This window comes from Perissodus microlepis, chromosome 3 (genome assembly GCF_051167445.1).
Source record: "Perissodus microlepis isolate ML-2025 ecotype Zambia chromosome 3, ASM5116744v1, whole genome shotgun sequence".
Lineage (NCBI taxonomy): Eukaryota > Metazoa > Chordata > Actinopteri > Cichliformes > Cichlidae > Perissodus > Perissodus microlepis.
Window position 1 is genome coordinate 26,304,741 of NC_140463.1, and position 17,988 is coordinate 26,322,728.

General features: G+C 40.2%; 1 protein-coding gene across 1 annotated transcript in view; it reads right to left on the bottom strand.

Moving 5' to 3' along the window:
• Positions 1-15,403, bottom strand: part of pea15 (proliferation and apoptosis adaptor protein 15) — a 54,178-nt gene extending 38,775 nt beyond the window's left edge. Inside the window, exon 1 of the mRNA XM_084923742.1 lies at positions 15,011-15,403. The gene's annotated coding sequence lies outside the window, so the exon portion shown is untranslated. The remainder of the gene's footprint in view (positions 1-15,010) is intronic.
• Between the last annotated feature and the right edge of the window lie 2,585 nt (positions 15,404-17,988).

Genomic DNA, 17,988 nt, shown 5'->3' on the forward strand with positions numbered 1-17,988 from the left:
TTTGCTCTCCTGCACATGCTTGTTGTCCTCCTAATGTGAGACTAGATGCTGTGTAAGGTCTTTAAAAAGGAACATAGGAGGGTTATTAATGGCCTGTCTCTCATTGGCTGATTGTGTTGATGCTTTCATTCACAGAAACCCAGCAGCAACGACGTGTCTGTGCTTTGCCTTTCCTGCTAATGGTTTAGTAAGATTGACTTTACCGCTCAATAGTTCAACTTCTTTCCAAACGCTGTCTGCCAAGAGCCTGCGCACAACATGAGCAGCAGTGCATGGTGCTGATGACTAAAAGGGTTGTTTGTAATAATGGAGTGCACAAAGAGTGGAGTGTGAAACAAATATTGAACTGCATGTTGGAGGCCAGCTATAAGGTCACTATGGCTGTGAACTACAAACAGCGAGAGTCCACTTACACGCCAGTTCTGTTTGAAAACTGAATCGTGGAAAATTTTATTGCAGCCAACACATATCAGATGAGTTAGGGGGCAAACTCACCCACTCCTCATTCCTTACATATCGATGCTTGCAAAAAGACCCCTCTGCGTCATCTTTGAACACACTGGTTCGGCATCAGTTTTCAAGGTTGATGCATGGTTAATGTTGGAAAAGAGCATGCTGTAGCTCATGAAACTGAGCAAGTAGTTTAAGTACCAAAACCTACGCTGCCAGCACCGCAGTCTCCTCACTGACAGAGTTCTGACTAACTTGCTAAACACCCATCCACAATTCCCCCCTACTGTGAAGTTTATTGGGCCTTATAAAAAAGACCCGCCATGTCAGGCTCACATCTTGGCTCAGTGTATTGAACCGCCAACGCTAAAGGACATCTTGTGCACATCTCTGTGACAACATCTGAAGGCATGGCAACATTTGAGGCCCTGGGCTGTCATCCCAGGGCCTCAAAGTGAAAAGTAAAAAATTACTCTAAACCATTCCACATCCTTTAGTGGCGCGAAAGCAAAGCAGAAACTGATTTTTCTGCAATCAAGAGCATATACAATAGGGCTGCCACAAACGATTATTCTGATAGTCGACTAGTCACCGATTATTTTTGCGATTAGTCGACTAATCAGATCATCATCCATTGGACGTAAAACGTACAGCTTATTGCACCAGCAGCATCTGCTCTTATATAACTATAATTAGCTTACAGCTTTAAGTGTTTCAGGTGTGTGCTAACTAAAAATAAAGACAAGATGATAGTTTCTTAAATTTTAATGAAATTTGCAGATTGTTTCGGTGAAGTTTAATAAACTCCTTGCTATCTAAAATATAACAGGACACCGGAGTATATTCTCGAGCATCTCACACTTCTGATAATCAGCTGTCTGCTTGACGTTTATTCAGCTGTGTAAAAACTATAACTTTAATCTCAGCCAAACAGATTTACTCAAGACAAATAAAATACTAAAAAAAAAGCCAAACAATAACATTTTTAAGTTATCTAAGTGACTTATATATCATGTTTAACCTGAGTAGTGAAAGACGGAGGTGGGTTTGAAAACGATTTGCCGGGAGTCCGGTGTTCTCACGGCTCTAGTGAGCTTTGCCCCCGGCTAACTATCGAGCTAGTGGGTAACAGACGTCTCCGAAAACGTCGGAGCGCTTTTGAAAATATGCGGTGTCTTGATAAACTGAGCAGATATTTGAGGTTTACACTGCTACATTCTCGCCTGAAAATACGTTAAACGTTTATTTTGTGACCCAGAAAGAATAATAAGAGTAATATTAAAACTAACTAGCTGCCACCATTGTTGGAAACTGAGCTGGGCTGCGCTATGAATTCTGGGACACAGCTTCTTCTTCTTCGGGGTTTAACGGCAGCTGGCATCCTTGTACACGCAGTGCTGCCATCTTCTATTTCAGTCCGTTATTACACTCTTAAATTCTACTACTTATTCCTGCGTCTTTCAGGATCTTACAAAGCTTCAAACGACGCGTCGACTATTAAATCAGTCGTCGACGATTTTGATAGTCGACGTAATCGTGACTAGTCGACTAATCGTGGCAGCCCTAATATACAACCAGCAAGATTGCTCAGTTAGTGGGTATAAGTCCTCCGTGAGAAAGAACGTGTAATTGCTTCATTAAATTATATTGCAGCAATTATATTACAAGCAAATACCTGCAGATTTTCTCTAGAGTACCACACAAGGGCAAATATAATATTTACTGTTAGTTGTATTTAAATAAACAATTCACGCAGCGTGTAAGGATATCAACACATTACATTCACTGGACACGTCATTACAAACACCTTGCTAGTACTGGGTTGAACCGTCTTCTGCCTTCAGAAGTGCCTCAAGCCTTCATGACATAGATTCAAGAAGCTGCTGCAAACATTCCTCAAAGAATTTCGCCCATGTTGACATGATGGCAAAACACAGTCGCTGCATATTTGTCGGCTGCACATCCATGATGAGAATCTCCCGTTCGACCACGTACCAAAGGTGCTTTTTTCTACTGTGACATGGTGTGTTATCCTGCTGGAAGCAGCCTTTAGAAGATAAGTACACTGTGGTTATAAAGGGATGGACATGGACAGCAACAATTTAGGTAGGCTGTGGTGTTTAAATTATGCTCAGTTGGTAATAACGAGTTCAAAGAGACAGGGAAATATCCTGTACACCATTACACCACCAGCAGCCTGACTTGTTGACACAAGGCAGGATGTATCCATCCTTTCATGTTGTTTCCTGTTTCCTGGTCTACTCATCAGACCAGGAAACATTTTTCTAATCGTCTATTGACCAATTTTTTAAATTGTAGGCTCAGTTTTCTGTTCTTAGCTGACAGGACTGGCACCCAGTGTGGTCTTCTGCTTCAAGGTTTGACATGTTGTGCATTCAGATATGCTCTTGAGGTACTGTTACAGGGCATTCTCCTCTAACCTCTGACATCAACAAAGCGTTTTATCACAGAGAACTGCAGAGATGGTTGTGTGGGAAAATCCCAGCAAATCAGCAGTTTCTCAAATATTCAGACCAGCCCATGTGCTACTAACAAACAAGTCACGTTCAGTTACTTCAAATTAAATCACCTTTCTTCCTTATTCTGATGCTCAGTTTAAACTTCAGCAGGTCGATTTGACCATCTCTGCATGCCTAAATGCATGAATTGCTGCCATGTGATTGGCTAATTATGTTCAGGAGTTGGACAGGAGTACCTAATGATGTGGCCAGTAAGTGATTACAGCAGCTCTGAGGATTAAACTTATTTTCCAGCAGAAGAATGGCAGTAAGTTTTGCAAGGTTGTGCATGTAACTGAAAATAAAAAGCCATAGAGATTAATTCAGTTTTCATTCTTTTAAATGTGAACTTTTCTGTTTCTATGAAAATATTCTTCCAACTAATAAATAAAAATGTCATGTAACTCACCGATTTGAAGAGGTTGTTAAATTTTGAATAAGTGCTGGGATCAGACCAAAACTAAACAACAAGGGCAGATTTGGCTTGCAGGCAGCACGTTGCTCACCTTGTGTTTATCGGCTCCAAAAAGTCGTGAAAAGGTATTACATAAAAGCTTCTAGCCGGGTCTTTGTGTAATGGTACAATGCATTAGTGCAGACTGCAATACCTCGAGCACTAGGTGGACTCACGGGTCCCCAGAGGGTTACATAAACAACGTACCCAGAACAAGTTTGACGCCTGCATCGCATTTTATCGGTCTCATTTGAAGCGGAGAGAAGCTACATCCATATGTACGCGTGTGTGTGCATGTACTCTGAATTTTTTATCTCTGCAGCAAGGAGGTTAACCTGATTCCCGAGGCCTTTTCAACCGCACGTAAAGTATGTGTGCGCGCAATGAAGAACACATGCATAACAGCTGACAAGGAGACAGAAGAAACAGCAGTAAGGCATTCAAAGACACGTTCAGGGGGCTCTAACTGATTCATTCAGGAGGCGAACATCCTTTTTGAGACGTGGATGGATGATCAGAGTTGAGACAGCTGTGAGCAGGGGAAACAAGTATGTGAAAAATCACGGTATTTAAAAGTAAAGCAGTATTTCAAAAGCTTGCGAGAGCATGGAGGCACATAAAGGCAACATTTGGTTCAGTTTATGCCCAGCTCAGGGCAGGATAAAAGGCGGCTGCAGCTCTGAATCACCTCAATAACACAAAGTGTCTCATCAAGCCGCTCATTGCTCATCAGAGCAACTGTTATACACCCGTGCTTTCCACCCACGCCACAAGCTTCTTCATCATACAGTTAGACGCACACACACAAAGATCCCTCATCATCCAACGAGCAGATGAAGAAGCACAAACACAACAGACCCCCCGACGGGCACTGCCAGCTTCTCTACGGCGCCACAGGCTGACTCCTCGTCTGTTGCGAGACAAAAACAAAAACTGTCCATAAAAAAGTTAGCTGCTTGTGACACACATAAACACACAGATGAGCTCATTCAGCTAGGTTACTGTGGTTTAGGGATTGTTTTTTATTGTTATTACTTTCACTTTTACCTTAAATGATGAAATAACAGCAGGTGGGATAAAACAGTGAACCTCTTATTTGCTTTTATTGTCTGTAATATTGTAACACGCGTGTTCTAAAATCTCCTACTTCAGGGGAGTAGTTTGCCATTTTGAGAAATCCATTTATTCACTTTCTTGCCAAGTCGAGAAGACTGATATCAGTTATATGTAGACTATATGAGGTGAATGTGAAGCTACAGCCACAACAACGTTAGCTCAGCACAAAGGCAAGCCTGTTGCCCGACCAAAATTAATATAACAGAGCTCTCATCACGTCTAACGAAACAAGCAACATGTTCTTGTTAAATACAGTACTCTGCAAAAGTCTTGAGCCAGCCCACATTTCTTTATATTTTAGGAAAATGGTGAAACAAGTACAAACATGTAAAAACGACATATGAGGCAAAAACACAGTTTGTACAAATCTAACGAGCTTGAAAGTCAATAGTTGTTAGGTCAACTTTTATTCTCCAACACAGTCTGAACTCTCTTAGGCAACTTTCTTGTCATTTCTTTAAGTAGTTTTCGGGAATAGTTCTCCAGGCTTCTTCAAGGACATGAAAAGCTCTTCTTTGGATGTTGACTGCCTTCAGATGATCCCACACTGCTTCAGTAATGTCGAGGTTCGAGCTGTGGTGAGGTCACTCCATGACTGATGGAGTTCCACTGTGTGTTTTTCTATCTCGGTATATTTTTCCTGCATTGGAAGTGTGTTTGGGATCACTGTCACTCTGAAAAATGAAGCCAATGTCAATCTGATGGTTTCCAGATGATACTGTATGGTGGATGAAATTCTTATGGCACTTTTCTATGTTCAAAATTCCATTAATTTTGACGAGATCCTCAGCACTATTAACATCCCAACCATGACTAAGACGCCATCGCGTTTTATATGTGGTTGTAGACACAGTTTCAAAATTGTAGTCATCACTCTGTCAGACCTGTTGCACAGATGTTCAGTCCAGTTCTTGTGTAATTTGACATTTTTCTCATTCTCAAGTACATGACTTTTAGATACTAATCATGTGCTCTTCATCTGTCTGTCACTTCTCCAGTTTATTAGTTTTTTTGTTCGTTTTTTAAGGACACAAGGAACAAATTGTGTTTTTGTGCCATGCTGCTTATAACAAAGTGCCTGAAGATATCATTTAAAAATAACTCTTGGCTAAGTTTTCTCTTATGTGTAGACACAACACTGGTTCAACCTTGAGTTGGGTGCCTTTTTTATGCTTAAATGGTTCATAGGGGAGTAGCAGGCAAATAAACTTTCAGAAAGGCTGGTCAAGAGCACTTTAAAACATTTACAAGACAGTCGGGCTGCTTCAAATAAAATGCAAAGAAGTGAGAGATGGCTCAAGACTTTTGCACAACACTATTAAAATGCATTCGATCAACAGCAGCAATCAGTTAGAAGGTTTGGAACGAGCATCTGCATGTGAGAGAGAGAAGGGTGGAAACGGGTACAACAATACAAGCTGACCTTTGACATAATATCCTGTAACACCTGAAACACACACACACACACACGGGAGAGTTGTTTTTGCTTCTCTTCCTCTCCTGCTTCAATCGAATCAAGTCTTATCAAATCCAATCAGACCCACTGAGGCGTTTCATTTGGAGTCAAGCAGCAGAGGAGATTATGCACACGGATGAAGAGGAATGGCTTTAATCAGTGTGCGTTTGTGCATACATGCAAAACAGAGGGATAGAGAGCATTTGTGTTTGCGCATGTGTCAGTCTGTGCTGTTGCTGTCTGTGTGACTCTGGCCCGTCTGTGTAGGCTTAGGTGTACTGTGTGTGTGTGTGTGCGTGTGCGTGTGTGTGCAGATCATTTTATCCATTACTGTGGCCACTGTGAAACACTGCCAGTCAGACAGATTGGGCTTATGAAACACTTCCACAGCTGTGTTAAAGCAGAAAAACACCCCTGCTGTGTTTCTCCCTCTCTCCTTTAACAAATAAATAAAGCGATTAACAGAATCACTCTAGTTTAACCAACAATCATGCTGAAATCACACCATCCTGCTACCAAGCCAGCACGTTTCTGCTCCGCCCTAAAAGAGGAAAACTGCGGTGTGTTTTATTTGCATAGCTTCACTTACACAGAGGAGTGTAGAAGAACATTTTCAAAAGTAGCAGCAAGCATTACAAAGTAGCTGTGTAGGCGTCACTTGTAGCACAGCAACCAAACGACCACGCAACCAAGCAGTTGCCAGAGGGATTAAATCTGTGGTGTGTTTTTTTTTTTCTTTCAATTTTTGGCTGCATCGAGAGCGCTTAACATGTGTGACTTTGAAACACATCACAGCACACATACAGATACACAAGGTAAATCTGTCTTTTAGTTTGAATGCATGATTAATGATGGCCGGCTGCTCGCTTCCTCTTCTTTTCCCTAATAACATATATACAGGATATCGTGCAAAATTTTAAGGTAAACATCAAAATGACAATCTGTCTAGTGCATTAACCTGCAAACACGACAGAACATTAGGATATACTGAAGGCGTGTGGGTGGCTTTGAATGACAAAACCCACGTAACCCACGCGCGATCTGCAATGTATCGAGAATTCAAGAGAGCAGGGAGTAAAAACATACTACATCTGGTGATGTAATTGGAAATGCGGACTTCCCCTTCAAGGCATCGCATCCTGTTTGCCAAAGAGTGGAGCGGACGGTGCTCGGGGTAAATTTTAAACAATAAACAGTGTTTGACATTTTTTTAAATCAGCGGGGGTGGTAAACTTGGCTGTGGGTTCCGGTTTCACTCATGACCACTGCTCGGCCATGCTGGCGGTATCACTTTCTATGACCCCAATGACTGAAACAGAGACATCTGACCAAGGTTTCCTATACGGTTTCAGATGATGTGCAGTTATGAGTAATCTTGGGCTCAAGCATTCATGTTAATACGTCAACAACCACCATCTAAAAATTGATGCACAGCAATCACCCCCAGAACGGGAATGACTCTCTCCATCTGCAGCAGCCTCACCCAGCAGGAAAATACACCTTGCCACACGACAAACTGGGTGAGCAGCATGACAAATACCTTGGGGTCCTGACCCGGCCTTCAACCTCTCCAGATCCCAATCGGACCCAAGCATCTGTGTTATGCACCAGAAGAAGACTGACACATAGAGGCCCCACCCCATTCAAAGAATGGGGTGCTGCTGCAAAACAACACAATCCCAGGTCCATGCCTTGACTTGGCAGAGCTGTCACATCAAGGCATGGACTTGACTATTTCAGCACTCAGCCCTCTCTCTTCTACAAGCCTCATACATTTACATAGCGAGGCTTGTGCCTAACCTAACATTCACACCACGCACATAGCATAAACTCAAGGAAACTTTAACATGAAGCCTAGACGAGATGGGAATTGATCCACCAATTTTACAACTGGCAGATGACCTGCTCTGCCTTGCGAGCCACAGCTGCCATCCATCCAACAATCTGTTTTCTTACTCACTTATTTAGGCTTGAAGGGAGGCTGGAGCCTAACCAAGTGTTTGTAGAGAGAAAACCCTACGGATTTGAAACAGTATTAGGTTTTAATTATTATTATTGGATTTTAATGTTGTGTCTGTTTTGTATGAAGATAACACGGTTTCTTCAATACAGCTGAAAAGAGATTATTGGATTATTACAAATTAAAAGTTTTACCTGCAAGACTTGCAAAATGAAACATGCTGCTTCTACAAACTTGACCTAAAAACTCAACCACATTGAAAAATACAGGAGTTTGCTAGCAGAGTGCGGAATGACTCATTGGTGTTTAGGTGGTAGGCTTCATAAATCCATCCATGATAAATGGAAAGAAATAGTATTTAAGAGAATTACCCAGTTAAACACTAGTGACATAGATTCAACCTTAATTTGCAGGTGAACTTTGATACTTAACTCGTTAAAAGAAAGTAAAACGAAAAAAATCCTCAAAACTTCTTGGATGTGTTTATTTGTTGCAGAAGATTAGTTTGGTTTGGGTTGCAGGCTTCCAGTGCAAATTTTGTTGCATTTTTAAAAAGAAAAAGATTATATTATTTGCTGATTGTATAGACAGAAATATTCCAATTTGGATAGAAAGTGGAATCTGCTCCTAGGGTTTAATCTGTCAGCGGACACCTAAACACAGCTGAGAAAAGTAGGCTGCAGGATGTTGCAAGCTGTAGTGCAGATTACAGGCAGTGATGTAACATGCCATAATACCACTGACCTTCTGTAACTCATAGCTTCCTGGGGAGCCCTGTGTATACATGGTGAAAATAAATAAATCTGCAGCCGAAGGGGGAGAGGCAATGGGAAACAAAAGGCAGGGATAGTCTGACAGTGAAATATATGTTCCCCTCTGTGAACCGGGAGGCATGTCAGAGGATCTCCTGCTGCAGGAAATGATCCCTCCAGAGTGACGGCGAGGCATCTTCGCTGCGAAACACAGGTTGCTTTTCATGATACCCGAGTCTGTACTTTAAGACCACACACGTCTGTGTTTGTTTCCAGCACGATGTGAGCTTAATTACCGAGCGTAATGCGTTGACATGCACTGTTGTCAGATCAAGCCTATACAAGGTTTTTATTAAATAATGGATGTCACCGCTGTCAGTGTCATCTGCCACTGAGGAACTGAAGGTTAGCCGAGGTTTTGACTACTTTGTCAGAGACTTTTAATCACTTAAAAATGCAGTTCTTTAACAACTTCTAAATCTAAGCAATAATAAAATGATATAAAATTAAAAAAAATATCTGATCGTGGAAACTTTGGTAACTAGTACTTAGTAGCAGAGAAAGCTACAATTGGATTTGAAAAAAATAAATGAAATATACTAAAGTGTGCTCACAAACAAAAATGAAAATGTTAATAGTAACTGATAATTGATACATAAGGCTACGTCCCGTTCTACCTTTTTCTAAATTTTTTGAAAATGTTCTCATGTTGTTGCTACAAAAGATTAAATATCAACTTTTGCATTTTTTCTTTGCTTTTTTAGCAGTTTGTTGTGGTTGTGGTTCAATATCTTGGATAAAGGATGGGGCTGCCTGCTGTACGAGTGGTTAAAGCGTAGCATTCTTGTACAAAATGTTTGTATTTGACAGGATCTCATGGACCTATATCTTGTTAATAAATAATAATAGAATACTGAAAAGATATGAAATGTTTAAACTGAGAAAATATGTAATTAAATTTTTTTTGGATTGTTTTGAGTTTGATGGCAGTAACATGTCTCAAAATTTGAGATAGAACAACAAAAGGCTAGTAAAGTAAATGATACTAAAAGAAACAAGTGCAGGAACTTTTTGCTAATTATGTTAATCGGTCAGTAACATGATTGGGTATAAAAAGAGCATTTTAGAGAGGTGGAGTTTCTCAGATGAAAAAATAGGCAGATGTTCATCAATCTGCAAAAAAAAACTATCAGGAAATTTTGTAATAATTCAAGAATGATGTTGCTTAATCAAACATTTTGAAGACTTGGAATATCTCATCATCGGCAGTAGATGTCATGATCAAACAAAGTCAAAAATCAATTTTGGATGCCCGTGATCATCAGGCACTCAGGAAGTATTGCAGTGAAAACAGGCATGATTCTGTTTATGACTATTAGTTAAAAGAGGATCCCAGACAGTGATAAACATGGCCCTGTCTCAACTGTTTGAAGATGTGTTAATGCCCTAAAATTCAAAATGGGCTAAAATATGCATTAAAATAGCTGTAAATTTTCTCAGTTTATACATTTTCTGTTTTCTGTGGGTTCCTTTTCTGCACTGAGAGACACCAACAAAATTCTGAACAAAAATCTGAAGTTTGGCAAACTTAAGGAAACGACTGATGACTAATTAGTGATTGTTCATCAGCAGCTGAAAACACACGATTCGAGTGTGACGAACCACAGAGCTGAAATAAACCTGCTCTAAAGGAACTGCAGGTAGACATCTAATTAAATCGGTGCACTCTGTTTTTATTTACATATTAGAGCATCTCCCAACTTTTTTTCAGAACTGGCAGTTAACATTTCTTCGCTCTAGCACTGCAGGCTTACTTGTTGTTCCTAGAGTATTTAAAAGTAGAATGGGAGGGAGAGCCTTCAGTTTTCAGGCCCCTCTTCTGTGGAACCAACTCCCAGTTTGGATTCGGGAGACAGACACTATCTCTACTTTTAAGATTAGGCTTAAAACCTTCATTTTTGCTAAAGTATAGTTAGGGGTGGATCAGGTGACCCTGAATCCTCCCTTAGTTATGCTGCAACAGGCATAGGCTGCTGGGGGATTCCCATGATGCATTGAGTCTTTCTTCTTCAGTCACCTTTCTCACTCAGCATGTGTTAATAGACCTCTCTGCACTGAATCATACTAGTTATAAACAGAGATGGGCAGTAACGCGTTACTTGTAACGCATTACTGTAATCCAATTACTCTTTTCAAGTAACGAGTAAAGTAAGGGATTACTATTGCAAAAACGGTAATTAGATTACCGTTACTTTCCCGTAGGAACGCTGTGTTACCGTGATTTTTTTGCGAGAATGTCTCATGACAGTGATGTAAGCAAGTGCGACGTTCTTGGCAACAGCTGTGTGCAGCTCAACAATGGATAATATATCGAGTGCGGGAGAGAGTATGAGCGTGCAGCGTTTAAAGCGTGGAAGTACTGACCTTATTTTGAGTTTGATTCCATAAAAAGTGACAAAAACATTAGTGTCCGTTGTGCGTGGGAAGAAAACTTCTTTTTACAGCGAAAAAAACCCTAAACTTCCAAGCAAGCACCGAGTGCGCTATGACGTAATGGGAAACTCACAGAGAAACTCGCGGATTCTTCCACTGACCGCTGCGGCACACCTGCACCAGGGTACACCTCCGCCTACCCCACTCCTGCTTTACAGGTGAAAATAGAGCAACAGGACCGCTAGTCTGTGACTTTATTTATTTTCTGCTGTGTTTTACTTGCATCTATTTGAAAGAGTGAGTGTAAACACACATAAAAAAATATTTTATGTGCTGGAATGTGCAGAAAATAGGTTTAAATATTAAACAAATTTCTTCCAGTCAGAGAATGTTGCATATAATTAAATTTTTGCTTGATGCATAAAGTTAAAAGATTAAAACTAATAAAACAAGTTTTAAAAAGAGATCTTAAAAAGATTTTAAAAAGATCTATCGCTTTATCACCTATTCAGGTTGTAAATCGTGTTTTTAAAAAGTAACTAAGTAACTAAGTAATTAATTACTTTTGAAAATAAGTAATCAGTAAAGTAACGGGATTACTTTTTTGGGGAAGTAATCAGTAATTAGTTACTGATTACTTTTTTCAAGTAACTTGACCAACACTGGTTATAAATCTCTGGCTCTTTTCCACAGCATGTCTTTTATCCTGTCTTCCTTCTCTTTCTCCAACCGGTCGCAGCAGATGGTTCTGCTGGAGGTTTCTTCCTGTTAAAAGGGAGTTTTTCCTTACCACTGTCGCCAAAGTGCTTGCTCATAGGGGGTCATGTGATTGTTGGGTTTTTCGCTGTATGTATTATCGTAGAGTCTACCTTAACAATATAAATTGCCTTTAGGTGACTGTAGTTGTGATTTGGCGCTATATAAATAAAATTGAATTGAATTGAATTGAATTGAAGTGAATTGAATTGAATTGAACTGAATTGAATAGAATTGAATTGAACATGCATCTTTTTATTAATGTTTGTTGCTATGAGATAAAGCCAAGTTTACTTCTGCAAGAGAATGTGAGGAGGAAATGCACTGCACTTTGTGGTGTCTCATACCAAATGAAACTAAAAGCGGGGACAGAGGAAATGGATCGGATGTTAGTGAGTCCAGATTTGTCTCAGCAAAGTTTCAATTCCTCATTTCCTGTGGTTTGAGACATAACCATACTCAACGCTGGGCTTTCATATAGCCTAAAATGGAGTGCACATTTGGCTTTCGACTTGTGGTGAAGCAATGTTCTACCAAAAATAACAGGTCCTTTTAACACTTTGGCTGTTAGGCTGTGAGTTGTTGCACAAATGGGTTTGTTAGATTTCTATTGTCTGTAATGTGCGACAACCAACAGCTTGTTGAAAAGGAAATTGCGAAAGTGCATGGAAAAAATAAACAAAATCAAAGAGCATATTGTGCCTTTGGTGTTGATTATTTCAAGCGCCAGTTTAACACCGCTTTTCCCAAATACTGTATTTGTCTCGGTGCCTGCAAACAATCGACCACAAACATTCCCCTGGCGGCGGCAGGAGGAAATCCGAAACCACAAACAGACGCACACACACACATATATAGGAAGTGAACCTGAGAGAGGAAGCACATTTCTGCTGTCCCACTTATTTCTTTTCTCTGTGTGCACAACGACAGATCGATGTATATATGTATCAAAAAGGAGAGGAGACCGGCTCCCAAAAAGCCTAGTCAAGGCTCATACACACAGGCCTCTATTTGTATAACTGTGAGGACCCTTAAGCTCTGTTCATAACCTAAAATTAAGCTTTACCCTCAGGCAAAGTTAAAAAAAAAAAAAAAAAGTCCTCACAAAGATGTATTATAAGTCCACAGGAATGTTCGACAGCTTGCAAAGATTGGACAGTGTTCAGGGACAAAAATGAGTGGAATGTGACCTAACAGGAAATGGACTGACAGCTGTCACACTGTGCATCTGTTACACGCTAAAGTGCAATGTGCTGTATGAGTGTGGCAGATGGGGTCAGAATGAATGGGAATATGCAGTAATTAATGACAAATAGCTAAAATTAGAGCAGAAGCTACATGTCAACAAAGTTAATCAGGATCTACTTGGCTAATTGTTCATGTCATTTTTTAATAAATATGCTAAATACTGTGCCAGCATCTTTACCGTGATGCTTTTCTAACTTTTGACCATAAAAAAATGACTGCTTGAGTTTATGCTAGCAAGCAACGCGACCAATGTCGGGCTTAAGAAGTGGCAATGGGAAACATAAAATGGGTTTAATTTACATACAGCAATGAATGTTTTAGCTTAAAACAGACTTAAAAGTAAACTGGGAGAACAACTGATGGTAAAATGGCATTAAACCGCAAAAATTGCCTTGTTCTTTTTTTACTTTTTTTGTATCTCTTTATAGTTCTAATTAATCTTTTTGTCTGTTTTTACATATGTCAAACCTCTATCAAAAACAAAACACATTAGTTAAGGGCTGTAGCTAATAATGGTCCCATTATACCTGCCGTTCTTTCCTCTTATGCCAGCACTGATGTAAAAGTTTTATCTGAGTGGAGACAACTTGATAGTTTTATCCCATCGTTCAGAAGAATATTGAAAAAAGCACTCGCTTCCTCAGCACTACACAGGACAGAGCTGTGCAGACGTCACTTTTGACACAAGAAAAACATAATCAATGCGTCGGTAAAATGGGCCAGCTATAGATTTAAGAACATATTAGAAATTACACATTATGTATTATAAATTTATAAATAACATTAGGAATTTAAAAACAATAGTTTACATTTTGTCACTGGAGCTTTTTGTTTGTGTGAAGTCTTTTACAGTTAAGTAGAAACTGTTGCAAACATTCACAGAAAAATGCTGGTGTGACATGTGCAAGCCACCTATAGAAAACAGTTGTGTCAGGAAAGGCATCTGGCTAAAAATCTGCCAAATCAAACATGATCCCTTATTCACAAGTCGAGATAAGACTTCCGCTCACCCCCACCCATATGCACACACAAAGTGTTGGCCATCCACCCAAATTCATTCATAAAAGACCCACCCCTTCCCCATCCGCTCACACACACTCTCAACCATCCGGGACAGTCACAGGTGGTCACCAGTGCTTTATCATCTGCTCCTCTGGTTTAGAGCCAGAATATTCCAGATCATGTGATCCTCATGAATACAGATCTACTAAACCAACACCACAGACTTTTATCACACAGTATAGCTGGGATTCAGTGGGAGAGTGCACTGTAATCGTCCAGCCTATACAAGGAAAACTGTGGGGATATTCAGCAGGGGTGTAATGGAAAGGACACTAGATACATGAATAGCCTGCCCACAGCCACACTCAATCCAATTAGTTTAATCAATGGTGTATTCAGTGCACTCTTGAGAATGAAACATCCATCCATTTGCCATTTAAAAGTCCATGAATGAGTAAAGGACATACACTTATTTCAATTTTAGCTTCTTAAAAGTGTTTATTTTATTGTTAAGAAACAACTGTGACGAACGCCCCGTGGAATCACTTAACTGACCAGTGTTGTATGTCCTCCTCACAGGGGTCTCAGATTTATTTTATAGTTCACAAAAACAACTCTCATTGACAGCAGGTTGTGAAGTAGGCGAGTCTCCGACACAGCCTCCATGTAACGGTATGCAATGACAGAAATGAGCCGTGTCCATGAATGGAGAGCGGGATGACGGTCAAATGAATGAAGTACACTCTGGGGGGAATGGGTCTTAAAACAACAATCCCCCACGGGCGTGTGAGAAAAAGCATGATTTTTTTTTAAAAAGAAAAAAGATGGAGACAGGAAGGGAGAGTTAGAAAGAGATGTACTCACCCCGAGGAGCAAAAATGAGTCAGCTACAGGCAGGGAGAGAGACACAGAGATGGAAGTGATGCGTGAGTCTGCGGGACGATTTCCTCTAAAACGCTAAAACTCGTAGAAAGCAGCCCGACAGAGGCGGCAGACGTGGTGTAAGGAGGGAGGAAAAAAGTCCACCTGGTCAGTCCCGCTTGGTTTCGGTTCACTTTTGTGGTTTTAAGGCGCTCAGTGATGAACTTGAGTGTGATTCATCAGCGTGGCAAAACGCGGCCGCGGTGCCTGGGTTAGACGAACTGCCAGCACGAGTTTGGGGTGTATGATGCTCGTGAGGTGTCACTATGTCCGCTTGCTTCGCTATCCGCCTCTGAAACTGGCTGCTCTAACGTGGAAACGCCTTTTGTCTCTCTCTCTCTGCCCCCTCCTCTCTCTCTCTCTCTCGGTCACGGTTAAGCACGCTGTCTGATTCGCCCTGAGATCGTCTGTTGAAAACAACGCCTCACTCTGTCAATAACACGCCACGACGCTATATATGTCAGTAATGCTAATGCTACTACTACTAATAATAATTCAATTTTTGAAGGGACTTCAGGGGGCTGTGAAGCTTGAGGATAATCAAATATTAGATTGAACAGGTGTTACAATTCCCTGTAACACACTGTCATCTTATCTTCTTAATGTCTCTTCATTTCCTTTCAATTAATGCTTTTGGGGATAAGTAAGGGACATCTTTAGCTTGCATTTCTTCAGAGCTTCTTTTCTTTTAAGTAAAATAGTAATATTATCCGTTGGATAGCACTGATTCAGGCATTCCCTGGATGTCAATTTGTTCGCCTCCATTTGCACAAATTTCAAGTATCCGATGTGTGAATGCTGCTTTATCCTTGGCTCAGCACTCTCGTTTAGGGCGCTTATCCAGGACCCTGGCTGAGATGTGATGTTCATATGGACAGGCTAACCACTGAAGTCACATTAACACCACTTTAGATTTACCAGCTAACCTGACAAGAGTCTTTGGACAGCTTCAAACCTGGAAGCTTCTTGCTGTCAGGTGACTATTGTGCTAAGCTGTTTTATTGGTTTAGCTTTATTTTATTGGCTTAGTCATGTAATCAGTCTAAAAACACCATTAATGAACCTCAAGCTTCACAGTAGTGATCACTAGTCTCTAATCTTCTTTCCATCCAAATATTTCATGTGTTTTACCTTCTCCTACTTTTAGTTTAGCCCATGGTAATATGGACTGTTATATGTTTAGCACTCACCTAGTCCTCAAAGCACTTTGACACTGCAAGATGAATCCACAGACACATGCTCAAACCCACACAGATGCATCACTGGGTAACTTGGGGCATTTCTTCAATTGATCTCTTATTAAAATAGGGCCTTTTTGGAGTATAACCCAGAGAAATATTTGTTTTGCATGTGGGGTTAATTTAAAGTTAAAGAAACAAACAACCAGCAGGAATAACACGACGAGCACACATTCGTGTTTTCTTTAGTTCTCGGTAAAAGGAGCAGAGTGGGAGCTCTTTCCCATTCTCCATTTTCCCTCTGATTCCACACATACACTCTCAGTTCCACACACACATTTTTCGAAGCTGATGTCACTGAGCCGCTATCCGGTCTGCAAATCCCTCCTCCTGTTCCTTTCTCTCTGTCACAAACATCCCCCCCAGCTTCAACTCCATTCTTTTAAAAGTGACAGCGAGCCAACAGAAATTGTGCTTCTGGGTGCTGATCTCTCAAATGAAGTTAAAGCATTCATTAGTTTCTCCCCTCTGGCCTCTGAAAGAAAGGTTTCCCCCTTAGCACAGTGAAAAAGGACACAAGTGGGAAAACAGCTGCAATTATAGAGTTTATGTCTGTATTTTAGATATTTCTGTCACAAAATTGCTTTAAAAATGACAGATGTCTGTTCTTTCAATGGGAATAAAATATTATTTCATTGGTTTCACATTTTCACATTCTGCAACACAAAGCAACTATGTTAGCGAGATGCATCCATAGATTATAACGAGGCTATTATGATAATTGCATTCAAAGTCAGTCAGAAGTCATCACCATCAGAAACACTGAGATATGTTTAGATTGGTAAATAGTAGTAGATAGTAGTGTCCATGTCTAACACACAGTTACTGTACAGTTGGAACTATTTAACTGCAAACTCTTTTGTAACTCTAAGCCGTAATTTTCATGGCTAATAATTTTCAACTACTACTAAACTACTGCTCACTAGTGTTTTGACAGTAAAACGGTCCAGCAGTGGAAGCACATAAATGCTATAGGCTCTACAATGCCGAAATAAAAATTAAGCTGTCAAAGCAAAGTTGGCATGCACTACCATTTTTCCCTTGCTTCTCCACAAAACCTTTTTGGAGATTAAACTTTTGTTGCTGCATAAACGGTTGAAGTAGCCTGTTAACTCCAGCTAGTCCTATATATTTGATTATGAAAAGAACACAAACCCCCTTTTAAGTGTAAAGTAAGGTAAAGTACGTTTTTTGAGCAGTCTTTGTGACCATCAGGAACTTAGAGTAAAATGTCCAGACAACTAAAAATAATAACTATGTGTAGTGGAAATACCTTCATATGTGATGTCACATTTCCTGTTTTTTAACCATCTTCAGGTTACACCAAGAAAACAAGAATTGCTTCCTGTTAAAAGCTGCTTGAGCCATTCTACACTTCACTTTTCAAAGGTCTTCAGAAGTGCACGTAGGTGGGTGTGAAGCGCACAGCTGTGTTCATTCTTGCAAAGTGTAACTTAAATCCAAAAACAGGTGCTGTACATCAAATGTCCGACGACTAAACTTTAGATCACTGAAAGAAATAATTCTGCTGGAATAAACTGCTAATGGCCTCTAATGGTTTCACACACCTCAGAAGTGCGTGAGTGTGTTTTGACATAATTTTGGAATATGTTATGACAGACATGAAAAAAAAATTCCCCCAAATTTAAAATAAAACACATTTCATAATATAGAATATAAAAA